This window comes from Berghia stephanieae, chromosome 2 (assembly GCF_034508935.2).
Source record: "Berghia stephanieae isolate SIO BIC M18660-M18661 chromosome 2, UCSD_Bste_1.3, whole genome shotgun sequence".
NCBI classification, from domain to species: Eukaryota; Metazoa; Mollusca; class Gastropoda; order Nudibranchia; family Aeolidiidae; genus Berghia; species Berghia stephanieae.
Window position 1 is genome coordinate 64818542 of NC_088361.1, and position 6855 is coordinate 64825396.

Genomic DNA, 6855 nt, shown 5'->3' on the forward strand with positions numbered 1-6855 from the left:
AACCAGGATAATCGAAAGCCAATTTGGACTAGGGTTAATTAACTAATTCTATCACGTATAATTATCATAAGTTTTAGCTTCGCATAATATCTGATAAGGATCATTAAGTAATTAGCAATAATCTACAAGCCTCCATTGGATGAGACGGTAGCAGTTATTGGATTAGATAGTATTATCACTTTACAGTCTCAAATTTATCATAATTTTGTCTCTTGTTTGTACTGCATTTTTGAGTTGATTGTTGCAAAGTCAGATATAATTTAGAGTAACTTTCTGTGTGAATAAAAACGCTTCTCAAATTAAGTCCCAATATTGAAAAAAAATTGTCAACATTAATAAACAATCAAAACTTAAACGCTTTATATATATGTATATTTAATTGTGTATATTATTAGGCCCATGGTATCTTTATCAAAGCGCTTTGCAATGAGTACCAGGCCAACAGTAACACTTAACATGTGGGACGAGACAATAAATCGCAAAGGCGAAATGTCTTTTTTTTTGTCAGACACGACAACGCAATTAACGACAAGGTACTCATTTCACAACCGAGTACGTCAAGAGAATGCCAGTAAAGAGAATTTTCCCAGGACTCAACAATGCGCCGCTCTGAGCGGTACTCGAACTTTGGACCTTCCAGTTCGAAGTCGAGTTTTGTCATGAGCCTAACTCACTCCCTATTGTCAGCAGTGAACACATCTGTCCTATCGTCTGGTGAATACTACTCACTCTCCGTGAACATGTCACCGATGGTCTTACCTTTCTGCTCTTTCCCCCCTCCCCGGATTATCTTGACTATTATTCTATCTCTCACTCTACCTTTTCTTCTCTCTATCTTCCTTTCTTTATTCCTCTTCCTCTCAAAACTGATTGGTTGAGGTTTGTCTTGGAGACAAACGCTGACTAAAATCACAAGACCAAGTTAGTGAACTAGATATTCATTCCGCCTTTAAGCCTTGAATGGCTAACGTATGTAGATTGAACCACAAGAAGAATAATGAAGAAGAAAAAGAAGAAGAAGAAGAAGAAGAAGGGGAGGAGGATGAGGAGGAGGAGGAGGAGGAGGATGAGGAGGAGGGAGGAGGAGGAGGAGGAGGAGGAGGAGGAGGAGGAGGAGGAAAAGAAGAAGAAGAAGAAGAAGAAGAAGAAGAAGAAGAAGAAGAAGAAGAAGAAGAAGAAGAAGAAGAAGAAGAAGAAGAAGAAGAGATAAATTAGTTCGCGAAAAATGAACTGGAAAAAGAAGATAAAAGTTCACGAGAGTGAATAGTATTCACCAGACGAATATGACAAAAGTGAATAGTGTTCACTGCAGACAAGGAGTGGATCACGTTCATGAAAAGAGCCCCCTTGCAAAATAATTTATACTCTGTAGAACTTCTGAAGTACCCCACGACTTTAGTGGCTTGAGGTAATAGATGTTTCCTCTGTAACATTCATATACATGAGATATGGTTAAGTCTCTCGTTCATAGTATCTGTTCAATTCAACAGGTTTATGCGACACGTCTTAATCTTTCCGTTGTAGTCAATGTCATAGTTGGTACGAGACAGTTTCCTTACCACTTTAAATGGTCCTTGCCATTCACAATACGCTTCTACAGTCGTAACGTCATTCCCCTCGTTATGACGCATGGTAACTTAGTAACTGGCTCTAAACTATCGGAACAATGGCGGACGCCCTTATGAAATATTTCTCCGACGAGCATAACAGCGTATCCAGAGGGGAAAAAAACCTAAATCTGATCATGTTGTGACTTTTACACATTCTGATCACAAGACATCTGACAAGTTCTAGCCAGCATAAAAAGTACAGATTTTCTTTTTTTAGAACCACGATTGCCACCGTTGCTGGGCGACGTGACATCAGACTATTGAATCCAATTTCCAGTTTATTATTTCCGGATGGGGGTAACACAGATAGGTGGTTGTCTTCCTTCAATTCTCTCTTCGGAGTATTGACGTTATAGTACCTGGCTTGTCTAGCTCTGACTTTCTTCAATGTGCCTGTCGCCACGTTCCATGAATGGTACAGACGGGTTTTTAATTCTTGCACATATTTTGTGAAGTTTTTTTGTGATTTGCCTAAGGTTTCGTCAGTCCAAGACTTTCGCAGTGTATCGACTGGTCCTGCCAACGGACGTCCAAATATCACTTAAGCCGGGGAGTATCCTGTTCTTTCTTTTGGTATGAAAAGAATGCAGGATTCACATATTCCCCTAGTAGTAGTAGTAGTAGTAGTAGTAGTAGTAGTAGTAGTAGTAGTAGTAGTAGTAGTAGTAGTAGAAGTAGTAGTAGTAGTAGTAGTAGTAGTAGTAGTAGTAGTAGTAGTAGTAGTAGTAGTAGTAGTAGAAGTAGTAGTAGAAGTAGTAGTAGTAGTAGTAGTAGTAGTAGTAGTAGTAGTAGTAGTAGTAGTAGTAGTAGTAGTAGTAGTAGTAGTAGTAATAGTAGTAGTAGTAGTAGTGAAGATGATGATGTCGTGGTGGTTGTTGTAGTAATAGCGTTAGCGATGATTAATTTGTGGTCGAGGTGGTTGTAGCAGTAATGGTAGTGATGATTATATGTTGGTTTTGGTTGCAGTAGAAGTGTTAGTGATGATGATATGTGGGTGGTGGTAGTGGGTATATAAATGTTAGCATAAATGATAATTTTATTGATCAAATTCATATAACGTTTGAGAAAAGCAATGTAATGTAGTGAATCATCATTTTTAAAAACGAATATAGACCCCAGACTAATCATTTTATTCATGCAGATCGTGAAGTTATCTATTGGCAGCATTAGGAAACGAATGGGGTAGGAAAATCGAAACATTTCAATATATAATATTATTTTACTCTTTCATGTACCAAACTACAGATCTTTATGGTATATGACGTTGTGTCAAAATAATGTTGTGAATCGACGTGCACTTATAGAGCAGTAAAATTAGGTGCCCCAAATGTAAACAAAGGTCTAGAAGCACATGGCAAACCACATGTTCCTGTCTTGACAGCTCACGTTCCAATGTAAATAATAGAAAAAAATAACCTTTAAAATTTGGCTGTTAGGTGGCAAAAGAAACACATATTCATAAATACTCGATAATGCATCAAATAATGTCTAGATATGGATATTTTATGGAACAAAAGGTAAAATTTATCAAAAGTTACAGTCTATCTATTTTTAGACCAGAGCAAATTATTGCGCTGGTGTGAACAAAACGAGAATTATTCGGAGCCTGATTTTCATAATAATTTAGCCTTATATTATTATTTCTGCAACTGTTAGATTTTATGTAAACATATTTTCAATACTGAAAGTGTATTGCCTACAACTCAAACTACAAAATTGGGAGACCTATATTGTGCGTAAATTATTCCGGTCCCTAACGGAAATCACTAGCAACTTGTTATTGTTTACGTTTGGGGCACCTAATTTTACTGATCTATTTACTGTTTCATAACCCAATTCCTTTTGATTGTAATCGATACAAAGAAAACTTTTACAAGATTACAAGTCGTAAACTTGATACTAATAATGATTTTTAAATTTCAATGTTTGTGTTTTCAAAGTTCAAATTATTTCTCTCGCCTTGCATCACGTACTTACGACTGATTTTGTCCAACGTGACTTAATAGACCTTTTTAAAGTTACTATGACATCATTTGAAGGATCCATGTCAAACATGTGAAAAACTAATGATTGGACAATTTAGTTGTGCTTAAAAATAACTCAAAAGCATCAGACCTACCAATGGATCCATCTCAGTCGAGGCAGGCTGATTTTTGGGATGGGTTTGTTTTTTATTTTGTTTTGTGCTTGTATTTTTCTTTCTATTTCCTTATATACGTTGGCTGGCACTGTTTCATATAGCCTACATTTTTTCAGATCTTTATCTTACACTTGTGCCCACTCCCTAATTTGCCACTTTTAATTTTTCAAAAATAAAAATGAAGTTACTCGGATTTCTTCGTCTCCTCCTCGTCTTCTCGTGTTTACTATTTGTGTTTTGTGTTGCTGGCGAAGTGGGAGACGTGTACCCTGTGAAGAATATAGGCATTAAATTGTCCCAACTATTGGGTAACTCTGTGGTGTCGTAGTAGCACATCTGACAGGTAATTTAATCAGGAGGTATTCAAGGCAGGCTGATTTTTAGGGATGTTTTATTTTCTTGTATTTTTGCAACAAAAACCCCCCTTTAATTTCATATATATATATATATATATATATATATATATATATATATATATATATATATATATATATAAGACTTTCCCCCCCCCCCCCCCGCGCCAACTAAAAAAAATTGTACAAATTTTCGAACCTGAGACTGACGTTTTTTAGGACTGCTTAATCTATCAATAAACTATGCAGTAAAATTGCATAGTGTATTGATAGATAAACTCACTCAACCCTAACACCGACTATATCCGTAGTTAAACGGAGTTACTTTTACCCCATGCCTATTTATTACATTTTTCTGTGACAAATTATAGGCATAGCATCAAAGCTATTGTTTTAGGTTTTGCATGTTAATGATAGTTGAATAAAACTATAAATGCACATGCTCATTTTAATACATTTTTTTTCCAATTTTGAAATGTAGCAAAAATCTCTAGGATTGAGTGAGTTAAGCAGTCCCAAAACTTCAGTCTCAAGCTCGAAATTTGTTACAATTTTTTTAGGTGGTTGAGGGGGGGGGGGATAAAAAAATGTTTTATTATACGGCTGAGTAGCCTTATTGTTCAACCTTTTTGGATTAATTGTGTTGGTTGATAGTCGGCTAGAATCCTTTGGAATATAGCACTGCTCTCTCTAAATCAAATGCTTCTAGTAATGTGGCAATGACCGACACAATCAATTATTGTGTTTATTGCTTTCTAGACTGTAATTTAGTACCTAATTAATTGTTGACCATTTCTTCAAAGAGTCGGACTACATGAAAGCCATGTATAGTGGCACACAATGTGATAAGATATTACTGTTATACTGGAAACTGTTGACCGATTCCATGGGATTGCTGGGAATTGATTATAGAAAGATGCTTGAAGAATGAACTCGTGGTCGTGGAGTCTTCCTCTAAACAGTTCACGGGATCTTGGTCTCCCCTGAAAGTGGAAGAAAAAGGTCTGAATTTATATACTGTCCTAAAATTGTGATAAAGCCCTACAGGCTTCATATTTCGTCCTACATATTAAGTGTTTATACTGGCTCGAGACCCTTTCGAAAGCTTTTTGAGCACATCTAGTTGATATTGCGCTAATTAAAAGCTTTGGTTCTTTTTAGAAAGGATGGTAAGTCCATGGTGCGAAGTCATGATCTTTTTTTTGAGATTGCAGGGAGCCAGAAGCGTTAATTCTACACGACAAAATACGCAAATCTAGACGGACTGTGCTATCTCTGGTGACTAAGCTCATCGTGGTTGATTTACGAGGCGGCTTACGAATGTATAGATTAATGCATAAAATAATAAAGATATGATCATTGTGATGACACAGCATGTCTAGTGATTTTTAAAAAGGTAAACATTGAACTTGCCATTGTTTAAGCAATTAGAAATAAGTTCTATAGGCAAATCATCTTTATGAAGACAGCACCGGGTAATAAGAAAGAACCCCCCCCCCCCCAAAAAAAAAAAAACAATAAAAAACAAACAAAAAAAAACAACAAACAAACAAACAAACAAACAAACAAACAAACAAAAATAATAATAAACAAGCAAACAAAAAAGCCCGAAATCGAAAATCAAATCACTCGGTCATCTTCATATTTGTTATTAACTTTCCAGCTTTTGGCATACAGTAAACATGTATGAAACATGATGGTTTTGTAAATATAAGTCAATAACTCCGTGAGAAATATCTGTTGAAAAAGTGATTAATTTTGAATCGAGAAGAGGGAAAATAGGGAAAGATAGTGCCTCGCATAACTTATCATCAGACAAGAAAAGTATATTGACAACCCGATCTTCCTATTCGTCAAACGAAAAGAACTATTTCTGGTATGACACAGTAATGACAGCTGATCGACCCATAGGAAATTCCTCCTCGTTGGCCATCTAGTCATATTCTTAGAGGTTAATTTTTGTCGTCTGGTTGGTTCATAGGTACATGAATATTTGAGGAGCAGGCACTGATGCAATATTTCAAATAGGTTCGTAAAAGCTTCCTTTCATCAGGTCAATAACATATTTTGAATGGGATCTTGATATTTCGCAAAGAGTCAAGCTCGATCTCGGATGAAGTCGAGATTTTTCCTAGCCCCCCCCCCCCCTGTCTACCCAGCAGTGTTTGGGTAGCTGGGTCTTTTTGATATGGCGGAAAGTACTTTTTGATAGACCAGGGTCCCATCAAAAGGGCATTATGCAATTGAAGGCTGGTTTTCCAAAACTCGTTAAGTCATTTTTTTTTTACTTTTTGAGATTTTCCATCCATGAGACAAATTGAAATATAAACTTTATGTTAAGCAGCAATTGGCCGAAGAATTGCCCTAGATTTGTGTGGATTTGAAGTTTAAATATGATAAAATGACAAACCGAATGATAAATTTTAGGGAAAATAATCCTCAATATCTCAAAATGGGAAAAACGGACTTATAGAGTTTTGGAAAACCACTCTTCGATTGCTATTGTCAGTTTCACGTTACAGAAACTGGGATAACCTTCAGCTCCATGGCTCATGTTGTTGAAGGACTTTATGTTATTATTAACCATCACCTCTAAGCGATATCATATCGGAGTGAACAAAATATCAAACGGTAGTTTCAAAGTTATAATGACGAGAAGTGTGACATTTTAATATTTTGCTACTTAATAATAATGATAATTATTGTCATCAACCAAATACAGAGACGAAAGCGAAATCTTGAGATTTTCAAT